This window comes from Myotis yumanensis, unplaced genomic scaffold (assembly GCF_028538775.1).
Source record: "Myotis yumanensis isolate MYYU_CA2020_CCGP unplaced genomic scaffold, mMyoYum1.0.hap1 SCAF_46, whole genome shotgun sequence".
Taxonomy (NCBI): domain Eukaryota; kingdom Metazoa; phylum Chordata; class Mammalia; order Chiroptera; family Vespertilionidae; genus Myotis; species Myotis yumanensis.
The window spans coordinates 300,017-317,500 of record NW_027223797.1 but is presented as its reverse complement, the minus strand read 5'-3'; positions in this window follow the sequence as shown (position 1 = coordinate 317,500).

Here is a 17,484-nt window from a genome sequence, read left to right as displayed (position 1 = left end):
GAGAAAGGACGAGGCCGGGAAACGAGTCGGTTCGCCGCACCACCGGGACAAACGCGGGGTCTCACCGACGGGGGGCCCCCTCCAAGGCCCAATTGTCGGTCCCGCGGAGGCCCGGGGGAAACGCCGACTGGCTTCCGCCAGAAACAACCTTCGACCAACCTCGCTGGGGGCTCCGGGCCCCGCCGCCCACCGGCCGCAGCCACCACCGCCTTTGACCCTCGGGGGCCGAGAGGACCTAGAGTCCCTCTCTTTCAACCGGGCGCGCACGGCGGAGGGCAGGCACCGAGGCAAGGGCACCGGACCCGGAACACGGGCCACCGGGTAAACAAACGCGGGGATCCCACCGCCACAGACACACAGGGCGGCCCCGCGTCGCCCGGGACGCCGTGCCGATCCTCCCAAGCGCACAAAACCTCAAAAGCCTCCTCCCGCCGCGCGGCCAAGGCCACACACGCGACCCCTCAGCAACCACAGGGGAGCCGCCGCGGCTCCTTCTCCAGCCGCCCATCCGTTCATCTGCCCAGTCCGAGCCGGACGGGGACTCGCATCCCGGGCGGAGCGCCCCCCGAGGACAAGCCGGGCCCCGACCGTGCCCGCGCAGCACACCCGTCGGCTGCGAACCCGTGTGGCGGGTGCGTGCGGAGAGCCGCTCGAGGCGCGGGAGCGGGAACGCCGGGGGGACGGGGAAGGCCTCCGCGGCCCCCCCCCAAAACCCCTTCGGCACACAACGGGAGAGAATCCCCCCGCGCGCCCGAATGCGCACGCGGTAACGCGCGCGTGCACGCTCACGTAACGCGGCGTTTTCCCCGCGACGGACGCCGGCCCCCGGCCCGGCGGGACCCTCCCCCGACTCGGAGGGGGGAGGCGCGGGCCACAGTAAGGCACAAGCTGCGTCGCCGCTCGGCCCCTCAAAGCCGGTGCGAGAGGGGCCCGAGCGCTCAAACACAGAGGCGGCTATCCGAACGCGCTTCCAGAGGAGGGGCGGCGGCTGGGGGGTCCGGTACCCCAAGGCACCCTCTCGGATCGCTAGAGAAGGCTTTTCTCACCGAGGGCGCGTCGTCCCCCAACCCCAGCAGAAACACCCCATCGGGCCCGCGGAGCCACGTGGAGACACTTCCGAGGGAACACGGGGGGGCCCGGGGGAGGACCCGACCGGGACAGGGTCAAGCACAGGGTGGACACAACAGGCGCTCGCGATAGGGGCCGTTCGAGAGAGAGAGATTGCGCGGGAGGAGCGAGCCCGTGCCGCCTCTGGGCTTCGTCCTCTTGCCTCACCGGGGGCCTCGTCCACAGTTAACTAAAAGAGAGCCCGCGGTGTTGCGTCGGGAACACCGGCACGACGCAAGACGGAAAAAAGAAAAAAAAAACACTACAATAACGGAAGAACAGGCGGCAGCAAAAACAAATCAACTCTCACGGTCAGCCAGCGGCCGGCACCCGCTGACTCGGCCCCGTCGCGGTCGCCCGCGCGGCACACGTTGCGAGGGCCCGGCCCCCCCTCCCGCGAGGGGGGACGGGCGTGCCTTCCCCTTATCCGGCCAGACTCCCCCGGGGCTCCCCTCCAGCGCACCGCCGACAGCGGCGGCCCGGCGGGGGGCTCGCGGGGAGCGGGAAACGACACCACCAGCTCGGCCTCAGGCACCTGCAGGACAGCCCGGAGCGCTCCAGGGGCACCCGCCGAGGGCCAAGGCGAAACAGCGACCGCACGCCCAACGGGGGAGGCGCGTGCGGCGCGACGACGGGACGCCCCCTCCCCGCCGCGAGGAGGGGCGCCCGCGACAACGCAAGCCGGGAAAGGCGAGCGGAGGGTGTCCGCTGCGTCAGAGAGACCACGGGCGTGACACCGAGGTCGGGCCGGGTTCCGCACCCCTTCCCTTCCACGCACCGCCGTCGGACGGGGAGGAGAGGAGAGGGGCCCGCGGGCAGAGCGAGAAGAGCGGTCCCATTCGCCAAGGAATGTCCGTCCCTCGGCTGGCGCGGCTTAGGCCCGGCCCGGGAGAGCGCGACGTCACCACATCGATCGGACGGCAACAAAAAACGGGGCGAGAAGAAGGGAAACGTGGCGGGGACAACCGTCCGGAGCACGAGCCTGCGCTTCAGCCTCGCCACGTAAAGCCCTTCGCTCTCTTCTCACGCGGAGGAGGAAGACCACGGTCCGCGGGGACGGGGCCCGAGACGTACAGCAGCCGGCGCGCGCAGGCCCGAGGCGTACGGCTTTCGCTCGTGCGGCCGGGGACGTGGGGGGAGTCAGGCTCCGGGTCGCGGCCGAGAACCTCCCGGGGACACCCCCCGTCGTCCAATCACCCGAGGACAGCGTGTCCACAGTCATCTCGTGGTACAAAATGCCAACTTTAGGCAAAACACGGACGGTGCCCGGTGACGGGGGCCTCTGTCTACAGGTCACGCCTGACTCCCGGAAGCGAGTCGCGGCCACAGGAGACCCCACGGGACCCCATCGCCACCAAAGAAGGGCGGGGGGGGGGGGGGGGGGGGGGGGTTGGACGGGACTATCTGGTCGACCCCCCAAAGCCAGTAAAGAGAGCGTGCCACGGACAGGCGGCAGCAAGAGGGAGAGGGCCGGGCCGTCCACGGCCTCCCTCACCACTTGGCACGCCTGGGCAACGGCCCGGTCAAACGTGCTTCCGAGTCGGGACTTTGAAAAAATTCCGCCCGGCGCCTAGAACCACCGTGTCGTTGGAAGGCCCGGCCGCGGCGTCGGCGCAAGCCCGCTCGCGGAAAAACGAAGAAACGTTATCTGACGACCGGGACCACGAGTGCGCTCGTACCGACCCGCCTCGCCCTCCGCCGTCCTCCACGCACCGCCCGTGCCGGCCCCCACCTACGGAGCTCCGCGACTCGGATAACGGCCCCAAAGTCGAGCCCGGTGACCGCGGCACACTCGGGCACACGCCCGCCCGCGCAGCCCGGGCGACCACTGAACGCGCGCACGCTCCCGCCTCAGAATCGGGACTTTGAAAAATTTCGCGGAAGGCGCCTCTGACGGACGGACGGACGGACGGACCCGCAGGAGCGGACGCGGACACACGGCACCAGTCGCCCGGCACGTCGCGCAGGCACGCGCCCGCGCCGAAATCAATAGAAGCGGGAGGTGGGGGGGGGGGGGGCGCCTCGGGCAGGACGGCGTCCCGGCACAAGCCACCCTCTCCCCGGCTACGCCCGCGGCGGCGGCCCCGGTCGGTCCCCGCGGAGGGGCGACAGCGAGTGCCGGGCCACACGTCGCGGCGGCGCCGGCGGCGGCGGGCACTCACTCCTTCAATGGCCCCGCCGCAGGTCCAATCTCCGGAGAACCGGACAGGCACCGACGGAGCGGCGCGAGCCAACCTCTGCGGCTACGCCCGCGGCGGCGGCCCCGGTCGGTCCCCGCGGAGGGGTAACAGAGTGCTGGTCGACCCGCCCTAGCGGCCCACCTCCCCAGAGGCGGCAGCCACTCACTCCTTCAGCATTGCTGCAGGTCCAATCTCCGGAGAACGGGCCGCGTACCGACGGACCGGCGCCGCCGGCAAGATCCCGACAGCGCCGCCGGCACCCTGGAAGTTGGCCTCGGGCACTGCAGCCGCTTCCCCTCCCTAGATGCTCCGCAAGGAAGAAACGATATAAAAGCGGCCGCCAGGTGGCTCCCGACAAGCGGCGCGAACCTCAGCGGGACGGATCCGGATCTCGGGCCGGCAAGGGCGTCCCGCCGCCCGCCCGGAGGGCCGATCGCGTCCCGGGCCCCCACCCCCAACCCCCTCCGGGACGGCACGGCGCCACCGAACGCGGGGGCGGGGGGGGGGGGGGGGGGGGGGAGGGCCTAGGATAATCTTTTTCTCGGAGGATGGCCGGAACAAACACGGGGGCGGGCCGAGCGGGCCATTCGAAAGTGAAAGACTTCCTCGGAGTCGCACACCACCACTACCCACCCACCCCCCCCCCCCCCCCCCACACACACACACACACACACACACCCCGCAGGCCCAAGACGTCCCGGCGCCTGCCTCCCTCTCTCCCTCTCTCCCTCTCTCCCTTCCCGGGAGACATTAAAAAAAAAATTTTATTAAATATTTTATTGATGTTTTACAGAGAGGAAGGGAGAGGGATAGAAACATCCACGAGAGAAACATCGAGCAGCTAGCTGCCTCCTGCACACCTCCTACTGGGGATGTGCCCGAAACCAAGGTACATGCCCTTGACCGGAATCGAACCTGGGACACACACACACACACACACACACACACCCCCCGCTGCCCCCCACCCCCACCCCCGCCCCACCCCCGTCGAGTCCGCAGGCCAACGCTCCATCCACTGAGCCAAACCAGTTAGGGCACAAAAACACTTTGGCCGCCAAGGAGCTGAAACCTACATGAGGCAGTACTCACGGATCGTCTCGTCTTTTCTCTCTCTCTCTCTCTCTCTCTCTCTCTCAATTATTGGGGAGACACCGGTTCATTAAACCATACGGGCTTTAAAGTAAAATAAAAAATGAATAAATCAGATATGAATAAATAGGAATCTTTGTATGGAACTAAACAAAAAACAACAACAAAAACATTCAGGTTATTCAAGTGGACAACTCAAGAAAATATCATCTGAATACATACATACATACATACATACATACATACCACATCCAGGGTGCAAGCGGGAAGTGTCATCGGAGCGCGTTCGGCCAATGGAGCCCAGTGCATCACGTCCCTCTGTCCTCATGGATTTCTTCTCCGCCCGCCCGCCCTCCTCTTTTCTTTCTCCTCTTTTGCGGCCCACAACCTCCACACCCCACCAACATCCATGGTTTCCAGCACAGGTGAGAGGTCTTTCCAAGGCCTGTCCACAAAGCCCGGACATACAGGCCATGAACGGTCAGCTCGACCCCAGAGCAGTTTAGGTCCTAAACTTGAGGAGAAACCGGTCTCTGCCCGGACAAGCGTGTGGGGCGGGAAGCTGTGGCGGTGCCTCGGGAGGTTGTGGGTTTCGGCAGGCGGACAACTCAGGACAGGTGAACACAGGCCAGCACATACCGCATGCAGCTCTGGTCCGGTTGGGGCGCGGGGCGAAGGGGTGTCGCAGCGGGCGTGCACCCGGCCTCTCTGGACCGAGTTGGCGCCGGGAGTGGCTAAGGCAGGGAGGCACTTCCGCCAATGGAGGCCTGCGCGCTCCTCACCGGCCAATCACGGTGGGTGTGGGTGTGTCCTGCCCCGGTGGGCGGGTCGGAGCGCCCGGGGCGGTGCACGTGGGGAAGGAGAAAGGCGCTTAGAGGCACCGCGGCGGCGGGGATGGCGGCTGGGTGAGTTGTGGGCGCGGGGCGAGGGAGGGCAGGGAAGCGGGGGTCTCTGCCAGGTGATAAAGGGCTTGGGATGTCCCCCCAACTTTAGCGTGGTGCCCCGTTTCCACACAGTGCAGTTAGTGGGGCCCGTAGCCTGACTCGTGGGCACAGTGTAGGGAATGGGTCAGGCCCTGGGAGCGGACCCCCGTTTTCAGCGGGTGCCCTCCTCCCCGGGGCACACGCCGATGGGGCCGAGACTCCGGGACTGTCCAGAACTGGCAGGAGGGACCCCGGGGCGGGGGCTGGAGGCTGGAGAAACCTGACCGCAGTGGAGTTGCGAGAGGATGACTTGTGTTTTGGGGGGAGCGGTCATTGTATCTTCTTGTGAAGGGGGAAGTCCTGGGCCGCTGGACGTTGAAGACGTTCCTGCATAAAAAGCCCGGGAGCAGTTTCCCCTCCGGTAGCTGACTGGGCTGCAGAAGCTGACGCGGGGGCGGGGGGGGGGGGGGGGGGGTGCGGCCCCTGGTCCGCAGGTGCCCTGTCCAGCTGGCTGCCCTCCTCCCTCTGCGGGACTCTCGGTGCTGGACATAGAACTCTGCGTAAATGTATTGACTTTTAATAGGAGGCCGTGTCCTGAGACGCCGCAGCCGTATTGGGTGCAGTGACTTCTGCTAGAGGTAAGAAGTTCCCATTCACTCAAAGTGCCAAGGGCTTTCAGTCTTTTCTCTGGTGGAGCCACAGAGTAAAGCAGCTGCCAGTCCTCTGCACTTCCTGCAGGAGCCGCTCACTCTCCCTCCAGATAGAACGCTGCGGGGATAACGCTGTCACGGGTCACAGCTGGAAATAGACTCTGAACATCTCTCTCTGTGTCTGTGTGTACATATACACAAAATTGCCTTCCAGTGATTTTTCTGAGTAAAATGAAGGCCTGTGACATATATTTGCTTTTTGAGAGGAAGGGGGAGGGAGAGAGAGGTAGAAACATCAATGATGAGAGAGAATCATGGATCGGCTGCCTCCCATACGCCCCCTACTGGGGATGGAGCCTGCAACCCCCACCTGTGTCCTTGACAGTAATCAAACCCGGGACTCTTTAGTCTGCAGGCCGAAGCTCTATCCAATGAACCAAATCGGCTAGGGCTAAACATCTCTTTTTATAGAAAATTAATTAGAAAAGGAGGGTGAGATGAACAGTTTGCAATATAATTTGAGGCTGAGCTCTAAGCGATTGGCCCCAGGATGTGATTTAGTGGCCATTGCCTGCAGTGGGGTGCGCAGCGGCATTATAATCAGGCACAGACGTCCATGATTTCTTGTCAATAAGTGGTCTATCTCAGGTAGTGCTTCGTAATTGAATAGGGCCCCCTTGAAGGCGTTTGGACAATTAGAGAAGAGGTAACATTCAAAGTTTTTCACTCTTTGAAAAGTGGAGGGTGATTTTCTAGTTTTACCAAATTCTTCAAGTTGCTATTTTGAGATGCAAGTTGCTATTTTGAGAAACCTCCGAAGGGTTTCTTTGTTTCCTTGTGGCGAAGTTAGCGGGAGACTCCGAATTGTGGGTAGAAGCACCCTGGTGGGAAGGGGCTGGTCATGGCAGCCCTGGGTTGAGCTTCGGACTGTTCCCCTCATGCACGGCTAAGTCACTGACCTTCAGTTTACTCACAAAATTGGTGGAAGGCAATTGTATGAAAATGCTCTTTAAACTAAATGTGTTGTTCATAAGCTAGAGGAAAGGAAAAATGCAGTGATTTTGGATGTACTACTTGTGAATAATACTTTTGAAAAACACTATCATTACATTGTGGGAACCATGTTGTACAGCACATTATTATTTTACTGCACAAAGCAGCAGAGAAAGGCCGTGCACAACTTCTAGAGTCATCGTCCCCGAGCAGGGACGTCACCCAGCGTGTCCAGGCCTCCGAGCACCTCAGAGGTGCTGCTCGAGGTGCCGTGGTTTAAACTAAGAAAGACCTCCGGAGGCATTTCTGTATCACTTTCCTTCCATTCTGTTGCTTGGGATTGTAAGTGAGGTTCTACGGAGGAAAAATGACTGTTCTTGGCGGGATTCCTATGTGAACCTTTGCATAGCAGCCTAGAAACTTTGCAGAGGCACTAGCCAGTTTTGCTTAGTGACTAGAGCATCGGCCTGCAATTGAAGGGTCCCAGGTTCGATTCCAGTCAGGGACACAGGCCCAGGATGTGGGCTCGATCCCCAATGTGGGGCGTGCAGGAGGCAGCCGATCACTTATTTTCTCTCATCAATGTTTCTCTCTCTCCCTTCCTCTCTGAAATCAAGAAAAATATATTTTAAGAAATACTTTGCAGAGGTCTCCTCAGTGTGTCACTACCGACCGTGAAATAGACTTAAACTAGTGGTGTTTGGGACGCACTCAGGGCAGGACTTTATATTTCGGCATTAGCAGTCTTCAGTGACGTCACTCTGCACATTGATAAGTCACAAGCTCTGTACTTGTGTTGCCAGAGACAACTACAATGTGTCTGACGGATCTGAGCACCAGGCCCACCTGCAGGGACAGGCACTCATTCCAATGCCCCCTTCTGCCTGAGCTCTGTCCTGGGCCTGTGCAGAGAGCAGCAGCTGCCGAGGACTGGCTTCCCTGGAGAGCGCTCACCTTCACACAGGGTGTTACACATGTTCTGCAGTGCTCTGCAGTCAGGAGTGCCTAACGAAGGACTTACTGCCATGGAAAAGCTTCTCTTTAGTGAAATAGACCTCTCCAAAGTTGTTAAGCTGCTACACAGAGGGTATCATAGGAACCCAAGATCCTGAATCATATCTGCAAGTTTTTCCTGTAACAGCCAGAGACTCGATGTCTTATAGACTCTACTGAAATCACTCATCTTCTCATCATTCATTCATCCACTCACTCATTCACTCACTCACTCACTCACTCACTCATTCACACATTCACTCATTCACACATTCACTCATTCATTCTTTCACTCACGCACTCATTCATTCATTCATTCATTCACTCAGCCATTTGCTCACTCATTCACTCACTTGCTCATTCATTCATTCATTATTCGCACAAGTGAATGGGGAGAGAACAGTGGTAGGTCAGTCTCGCCCTGAGACCTGGATGGCGGATGGCGAGCAGGACACCTGTCCTCAGCAGCTGGTGCCTTCCCAGTTGATACCCGTAGTGGTGCTCAGAGGGGGCACTTCTCTCCCTTTGGGGGGTAGAGGGGTGAGGGCATCTGCATGTCACTTTGCAAACCTGAGGACACTGGACACAACTCCTGTCCCCTTCATGGGGAGCGTGCATTGTAGGTCCTGAGGTTCATGCTTTGCTTCATCCCTTTACAAGTATTTAGGAGCCTGTTTTGTGCCACACCTTTCAAAGCTTTATTTTTCTAAGAAGCAAGTTTCATACAAATCACATCGAGGTGTGTGACTAAATCCTGAAAGCTCAGCAGCGTGAGCTGTAACTTCCGGAGGCGAGTGCTAACAGAAGGAGCAGCGTGTGGCTCAGAGTCAGACCCACAGCCTGAGCCTGTGCCCGGCCTCTCCCTCAGAACAGGCGCTTTTTTCTGTCCCTGTGTCAGGGCTACATTGGCATTGTTGTTTGGCATTGCCTCCCTGTCATATGTAGCTGCCACAGGAATTTAGGAGATGAAGACAATGGTGTTTGGGAAATGTCCTGGAAACTTCTATTCTCCCATTGAAGACATGGATCGCTCCAGCAGGTGCTCACCAGTTTGCTTAGTGAATGAAGTGACTACCTCCTTGTAGAGCCAAAGGTATCTTCCCAGCTGTGCGTTGTTTTCATCCTGTGCCTGGGACGCCTCGGGGCTGATTAGTCACTGAGAGTGGAGGCAGTGGTTCCTTGGCCAGGTTTGTTTATTGCTCAGTCAGGCAGAAATTCAAGATCATAGAACAAACGTTCTCTTCCAACTTCTAGGAAATGGATGGTTTCATACCTTTTTCTTCTCATTTATTTATTTTTAAAATCCTCACCGAAGTATTTTTCCCATTGATTTCTAAAGAGAGTGGGAGGGAGGGAGCTAGAGAGAAACATCAGCATGAGAGAGACACATGGCACGCGTCCATACTGGGGCTGGGGAGCCTGCAACCGAGGTTTATGCCCTTGACCAGGAATCGAACTCATGGCCCTTTGGTATGTAGGTAGATGCTGTAACCACTGAGTTAATCGGCCAGGGCTCATTTTTTTATTTTAGTTAAATATGAACATCAGAGGATTAATATGCTCCTCAAAGCCCTGACTGGTTTGGCTCAGTGGATAGAGTGTCAGCCTGCAGACTCAGGGGTCCCAGGTTTGATTCCGGTCAAGGGCATGTACCTTGGTTTTGGGCACATACCCAGTGGAGAGTGTGCAGGAGGCAGCTGATCGATGTTTCTCTCTCATCGATGTTTCTAACTCTCTATCTCTCTCCCTTCCTCTCTGTAAAAAATCAATAAAATATATTTTAAAAAATATGCTCCTCAAAGATGAGACTGCAAAGTAGAAACGTGTTCTTACAAAAACAGCAGTGAAACAGCAACAAGTGTGCTTGTTGTGCAAAATTTGCAAAATATAGAGAATCAATGGTTTCATGTGAGTGTGCACCAACTTTACACAGGATGATAACGTTTTGCAGGCATTCCATAGTGTTCCCACAATCAGCAATGTCTAAAGAATCTATCTGTATAAAAGGCTAATATACTACATGTCCTTCCCACCTTCCGGCTGGTACTATGACACGCACTGACCACAAAGGGGCAGCGCTCAGGAGCTGCCATGACGTGCACAAAGAAATGGCACCGCAGAGCCTGGCTGTGGTGGCTTAGTGGATTGAGCGTTGTCCCATAGACCAAGAGGTCCCGGGTTCAATTCCCAGTCAAGGTACATGCCCGGTTGGGTTGCAGGCTCAATCCCCAACAGGGGGCAAGCCAGAGGCAGCCGATTAATGATTGTCTCAGATTGTTTTTTTTTGTTGTTTTTTTTTTTAAATCTTTATTGTTCAGATTATTACATTTGTTCCTCTTTTTTCCCCCCATAACTCCCCTCCTTCCAGCTCCCACCCCACCCTCCACCCTCACTCCCCACCCACTGTGTTCATCCATAGGTGCATGATTTTTGTCCAGTCACTTCCCGCATCTCCCACACCCCTTTTCCCCCCAAGAATAGTCAGTCCATTCCCTTTCTATGCCCCTGATTCTATTATAATCACCAGTTCATTCTGTACATCAGGTTATTTATTCACTTGATTCTTAGATTCATTTGTTGATAGATGCATATTTGTTGTTCATAATTTGTATCTTTACCTTTTTCTTCTTCTTCCTCTTCTTAAAGGATACCTTTCAGCATTTCATATAATACTGGTTTGGTGGTGGTAAACTCCTTTAGCTTTTCCTTATCTGTGAAGCTCTTTATCTGACCTTCAATTCTGAATGATAGCTTTGCTGGATAAAGTAATCTTGGTTGTAGGTTCTTGGTATTCAGCACTTTGAATATTTCTTGCCATTCCCTTCTGGCCTGCAAAGTTTCTGTTGAGAAATCAGCTGACAGTCGTATGGGTATTCCCTTGTAGGTAATTGAGCCTCTTTCTCTTGCTGCTTTTAAGATTTTCTCTTTGTCTTTTGCTCTTGGCATTTTAATGATGATGTGTCTTGGTGTGGTCCTCTTTGGATTCCTTTTGTTTGGGGTTCTCTGCGCTTCTTGAACCTGTAAGTCCATTTCTTTCTCCAGGTGGGGGAAGTTTTCTGCCATTATTTCTTGAAATAGGCTTTCAATATCTTGCTGTCTCTCATCTTCTGGCACCCCTATTATTCTGATGTTGGTACGCTTGAAGCAGTCCCAGAGGCTCCTTACACTATCTTCACACTTTAGGATTCTTTTTTCATTTTGCTTTTCCAATTGGGTGTTTTTTGTCGAATCTTTGGTTTGATTCTTGAGCTCCTCTGGTCTGCTATTGGGTATAATATTCTTTATTTCAGTCCGTGTATGCTTACTTTCTAATTTGTTTATCGTAGCATCGAGGGTCTCATTATTTTTCGTGAGGCTCTGCACAAATTTATGGCAAGCCCTCAAAATTGCGATTCTTAGCTCCATATCCTCCATTTCTGTCATGTTTTTTTGTCTCCGCATCTTTTATGCTTTCTTGGTGCACCCCCTTGTGGTCTCTGTGCGCAGTCTTGTTCTAGCCAAGCCTTAATTGTTGTAGTTAACACTAGAGGGATTTGACCACCAGGCAGACTGGCTGTAGGAATCAGATTGTCTCAGATTGTTGTTTCTATCTCTCCCCCTCTCTCCCCCTTCATCTCGGAAATCAATAGAAAATATATTTTTTAAAAAAAAGAAAGAAAAAGAAATGGCACCGCAGACCTGGAGCCCAAAAAGCAATACTTGGCTTTCCCCAAGTGGGACACAGGCCCTGCCACCATCCTGGAGTGACAGTTCACCAAATCTCAGCTGATTCTGCCAAAACCCCATGGCACAAAATGCAGTCCACAGCCCAACCCAGCCTGGAAACGGTGGCTGTGGTTGCTGGGTAATGAGGTCATGTAGCAATGCCCAGCTTCCTCTCCCTAGCAACGAATAGCCCCTTGCATTTTCTTCAGCACACAAACACAGGTTAAAACATTTCACACTTTAACCAAATATCTGTGAAGTGTTTTCCTGTGCCTCATCTCATTTGATCCTCACAGAAGTCCTGGAGTAGGTAGATATGAGACTTGGTGGAATACTATTTTCTTTTCATTAGCCAGAAAACGGAGATTTAGAAAGCTTAGAAACTTTACTTGACTGAAAAGAAGTAAGAAATGGTGGACCTTGACAATGACTTAAGGTTTTCTCACTGTACAGAATATAGACAAACACTGCTGCAGTTAAATATTTTACCCTTTGTTCTTCCTGCGTGATCTACAATAATGATCTGCTTTGTGTTGATATTTACTGCTGTGTTGCTGACAATCACCTGAAAGAGAAGTTGGGGTGCTTCACTGGCCTGGAAAAAGTTTAGCTACATCAGAAAGCATGTCTACTTAAGCAAGTTTATTCTATCCTATTTAATAAAATCCTAATATGCAAATTGACTAAACGGCAGAATGACTGGTTGCTATAATGTGCACTGACCACCAGAAGGCAGATAATCAATGCAGGAGCTGCCCCCTGGTGGTCAGTGCGCTCCCACAGGGGGAGCACCGCTCAGCCAGAAGCTGGGCTCAAGGCTGGCAAGCACAGTGGCTGTGGCAGGAGCCTCTCCCGCCTCCACAGCAGGCGGGCGGTAAGGAGTGAAGGGTCCCGGACTGAAAGAGGGATGTCCAACTGACAGCTTAGACAGGCATCCTCCAAGGGGTCCCAGAGTGCAAGAGGGCACAGGCTGGGCTGAGGGACACCCCTCCCCCATGCACGAATTTTGTGCATCTGACCTCTAGTCCTATATGACAAAGGCCTAATATGCTGTGTGTGGTTGACCTGTTGGCTGTTCAAGCGATCAAAGCTTAATATGCTAATGATATGCTAAGGCTGCTCAACTGCTCCCTATGATGTGCACTGACCAGCAGGGGGCAGACGCTCCACCAATAGGTTAGCTTGCTGCTGGGGGTCCGACCGATTGGGATTGAGTGAAATGGGCCAGACACACCCTGGAGCCCTCCTGAGGTTCCTCCACAGCCGACAAACCTTCCGTGTCTCTCCCTGGCCCCAATGGTGCACTGGTGGGGGTCCCTCGGCCTGGCCTGCACCTTCTTGCAATCCAGGACTCCTTAGGGAATGTCGGAGAGCTTTTTTCTACCTGATCCTGCAGGCCAGGCAGAGGGACCCCACTAGTGCACAAATTCGTACACAAGGCCTCTAGTATCCTATATAATAAAAAGCTAATATGCAAATAGACCGAATGGCAGAACAAACGAACAACTGGTCGCAATGATGTGCACTGACCATCAGGGGGTGTGCGCACAACAAGGCGGGTGTCGGCCACAGCAGGATGGTAGAGCAGGTGAGTGGGGGCAGCAAACCAAGGCAGGGTGACTGTCACTGTCATCAGGGCGAGCCTGTAGTGGTTACTGAAAATTCTTTCTCTTGCACAAAAACAGTCCCACCCGGCATTTGCACCTGCTGCTGGCACTGGCCTACTTGCATCTGCGGCCGGTGCCGGAACCACTGCTCACACCTACTGCTGATGCCCAGCATTGTTCCCGATCACTCAGCATTGTCAGCAAGTGTGAGTGCTGGCTGTCAGCCCCTATTACACTGGACGGCTTCTCTACCTCCCCCTGCTCCTGATGGAAGATCAGGGCAGGCAGCCACTTCTCGCACCCACTGCCAGAGATGGCCCTGCTCTCACCTGCTGCTGGTGCCAGAGTTCCCATTCGCACCCACTGCCAGCACCAGTCCCGCTTGCACCAGCACCTGGCACCGGAGCCACCACTTGCACCTGCTGCTGGTACCTGGTGCCAGTCTCGATTGCTCGGCGCCATCAGCAGGTGTGAGCAGCAGCTGCCAGCTCTGATTGCCCCTGAGGGCTTCTCCACCTACCCCTGCTCCTGAGGGGTGATTGGGACAGCAGCTACTGCTCACACCTGCTGACAGCGCCACCTCTCTTGCACCTGCTGCTGGCACTGACCCCAATCACTCTGTGCCCTCAGGGGGTACAAGTGGGGCCGGCGCCGTCAGCTCATGGGAATGGGAGCAGTGGCAGTGGGAGCAGGGTTGCTGGCAGGCAGGGGGCAGGGGGCCTTGGTGTGGAGGATGGGCTGAGACCCGCCCCTGTGTGTACCATAGCCTCATGACTCACAGAATCTTTCTTTCTTTTTTTTTTAATATATTTTATTGATTTTTTTACAGAGAGAAAGGGAGAGAGATAGAGAGCTAGAAACATCGATGAGAGAGAAACATCGATCAGCTGCTTCCTGCACATCCCCCACTGGGGATGTGCCCGCAACCCAGGTACATGCCCTTGACCAGAATCGAACCCGGGACCCTTCAGTCCTCAGGCCAATGCTCTATCCACTGAGCCAAACCGGTTTCGGCCGCAGTCTTTCAAGGTGCACGAATTTGTGCATTGGGCCCCTGGTCTCTACACTAATAAAAGAGAAACTTGCAAATTAACCATCACTCTGCTACACCCACCAACCAATCAGGAATGAGTATGCAAATTAACCCAACTAAGATGGAAGCGGCCACAGAGCTGGAGCAGCAGGAGGCTTGGGTTGGCCTGGCGATGGAGGAAGCCAAGCTTTCTGCCTGTCCTGGTCGTCCCTGGGCTCCGCTAAAGGCTACAAAGTTTCAATTATAGAAAATAAATAAATCCCAGATACCTGCTTCCAGCCCGCCCTGGCCTCCACTCAAGGTGGCGCTGAAAAGAAAAAAAGGAGAGGCTGGGAGCTTGGGTCCCCACTGGGGGACTTGGCCAGCCTGCAAAAAGCCATCAGTCCCTCACCCAGGCTGGCCAGGCACCCCAGTGGGGACCCCCACACTGAAGGGGGTGTGGTGAGCCTGAAAAAGGTCCTCCACCCCTCACCCAGGCTGGCCAGGCACCCCAGCGGGACCCCCACCCATGCACCAGGCCTCTATACTAATAAAAGGGTAATATGCTAATTAGACTGGGAGACCTTCCAGACGTTGTTCTGGACAAAGCCATGGTGGCGGGGCTGAGGTAGAGGTGGTTAGAGGCCAAGAGGGGAGGGCAGTTGTGAGTGATTAGGCCAGGATGGGATGGCAGTTTTTTGTGATCAGGCTGGTGGGGGACGGGGCCATTGGGGGTAAGCAGACCAGCAGGGGGGCCAGTTGGGGGCGAGCAGGCCATCAGTGGGGGTCAGTTGGAAGTGATCAGGATGGGGGGGGGCAATTTGGAGTGAGTAGGCCAGCAGGGGGTCAGTTGGGGGCGAGCAGGCCAGTGGGGAGGGAAGGTGGGGGTGAGCAGGCTGGCAGGGGGGGCAATTGGGGGTGATCAGACTGGTGGGGGGTCACTTAGGGGCAAGCAGGCCGGCGGCGGGGAGCAGTTGAGGGCGAGCAGGCTGGCAGGCAGGCAGGCAGGTGAGTGGTTAGGAGCCAGCAGTCCCGGATTGTGAGAGGGATGTCCGACTGCCAGTTTAGGCCTGATCCCTGTAAACCGGCAGTAGGACATCCTTTGAGGTGAGGGGTCCCAGATTGGAGAGAGTGCAGTCCAGGGCTGAGGGCACTGGGCCCCTAGTATCCTATATAATAAAAGAGAAACATATAAATTGACTGTCCCTTTGCTATGCTCAACAGCCAATCAGGGTGAATATGCAAATTATTCTGACAAAGATGGTGGTTAATTTGCATACACCAGCACCGGGCAGAGGGCAGAAGTGGGAGAGCCAGCAGCTTGGGGGGACGTGGCGCCCTCGGTTGCTCCTGTGTGGGGACGTGGCTCCCGTGGTCACTGGGCGGAGAGCAGAGCAGGAGAGCTGGAGGCTTGGGGGGCTGTGGCTCCCTCGGTCACTCCCAGAGCGGGGAGAACTAGGAATTCTGGGAATAGTTCTGATGGCAGCCCCAGGACCAGAAGCAGAAGCCCAGAGCCTGGGGAGCACCAGAAATGCTGGGAATCATAGTTCTGGTGGCAGACAGATCTCCTAGACACTAGAGCAGGGGTAGGCAAACTTTTTGACTCGAGGGCCACAATGGGTTCTTAAACTGGACCGGAGGGCCGGAACAAAAGCATGGATGGAGTGTTTGTGTGAACTAATATAAATTCAAAGTAAACATCATTAAATAAAAGGGTACGGTCTTTTTTTTTTTTTAGTTTTATTCATTTCAAACGGGCCTCCGGCCCATGGGCGTAGTTTGCCCACGGCTGCACTAGAGCAAAGTGAGCCTGGAGCAAGTTACTGTTGCGGTAGGGGATGGAGGGAAAGCAAAGGTGAAGACATAAGTAAAGTCAGAGTGTCTAGGAAAAATTAAAGGGAAGATATCCTAAAACTTCCAGGAAATCTCCACCAATGAAGCAAAGAAAAAAATTGCCTCTGTTATTCTGTGAGCAACAAACCAAACTGGGTTGGAGGTCTCAGACAGTTCGTTCATATGATTGCAAAGACAGACAGAAACTCCGGGAATGGAGAGGGCTACCCTGAGGGCTCCCAGATTGGAGAGGGTGCAGGTCGGGCTGAGGCAGTGGTTGGCTAACCATGGCTCGAGAGCCACATGCGGCTCTTTGGCCCCTTGAGGGTGGCTCTTCCACAAAATACCATGTGCGGGCGCGCACGTACAGTGCGATTGAAACTTCGTGGCCCATGTGCAGAAGTCGTTTTTTGGCCTGGGCGAGTCTATTTTGAAGAAGTGGCATTAGAAGAAGTGGGGGGTGTCAGTCGGTCGGGCGACGGGAGACGCGGTGCAGGTGGGCTGTGGGATATGCAGCGCAGGGGAGGCACACATGATTCATGCAGGAGTTGAGTGAGCCAGTCAGTCAGCAGTCTCATTGTGCAGTGGTTAGTGCTAGTCGCATCCGCAAATCATGCGCTGGTGACAAAAGATAGATGAAACAAGTATACAAGATGAGTGTGGATGGGAGAGTTGTAAGGGGTCAACCTCAGCGAATGTACCTCAATCAGATTGAGGACATTTTTAGCAAAGGCCAGCTTAGGAGTACCCTAATTTTAAGTTAATAACAATGTACCTACCTATTTAGTATAGGTTTAAAAAATTTGGCTCTCAAAAGAAATTTCAATCGTTGTACTGTTGATATTTGGCTCTGTTGACTAATGAGTTTGCCAACCACTGGGCTGAGGGACCCCCCCACACCACCGTGCACGAATCTTCATGCACTGGGCCCCTAGTCTATATATAAAAGGCTAAGTTGACTCACACATGTGCGATACATATACAACTCTAACTGGCACCAATCACACACATGTTTCCATCTGTCGTTGTTGATCATGAATTTGGTTCACACGGCAAATTGCAATATTAAAATATTCCTTCTACTTCATTTCCTTTCCATGTGCATGAATTTGTGCACTGGGCCATTAGTGAATAATAAGCATGGAAATTTTTGTCTTTAGGGAAAAAGACCTCTCTAAAATTCTTAACCAACTGTTTAATGATTATAAAGGGAATCCTAGGTCAGAGGTCAGCGAGCTGTTTCTGTAACAGCCAGACACTCAATGGCTTACGGTTTCTGCAGAAACTCCAAGCCTCTCCTCATTATTAGATAACAGTCTTGACTCTATGCAAATAAGTAGCTGTGGCTCTATTAGAATAGATATTTTCTGTGAACAATAAAGTTTGATTTTC